Below are 448 nucleotides of genomic sequence, written 5' to 3' on the forward strand. Positions count from 1 at the left end.
GAGGCGGCGGCCGGTTGGGGTGGCGGGGACCGCCCGCAGCGGGGCGGCTCCGCCGTGAGATGGCGGCGGGGCGCGGGTGGACCCCGAGAGGTGAAGGAGGGGCCCGGCCGGGGATGGCCCCGGGGTCGTCACACCGCCTGTCACATCGCCTGTCACATAGTCTGTCACCCCGCCTGTCACCCCCACGGTGCGCATCGGGCGGCTCCAACGTGGGGCGCCCCGTGGGACCTCACGGGCTGTGTCAGCCTGGCGCTGTGGCATGGGGCACCGCAGGCCTCGGGAAGCAGCAAGGTGGCCCTGGGGTCGCTTGGCTGGTGCTGGGCAGACTGGGCACAGCAAGGGCCCTGTGGGGTGAAACAACCAGTCTGTGGCGGGAGAGTGCTGTGACGGGGCAGGACAGGGTGTCACAGGGCCCCACAGTGTGGGCATGCAGCTGGGACCAGGACCC

Source organism: Cygnus olor, chromosome 1 (assembly GCF_009769625.2).
Source record: "Cygnus olor isolate bCygOlo1 chromosome 1, bCygOlo1.pri.v2, whole genome shotgun sequence".
NCBI classification, from domain to species: domain Eukaryota; kingdom Metazoa; phylum Chordata; class Aves; order Anseriformes; family Anatidae; genus Cygnus; species Cygnus olor.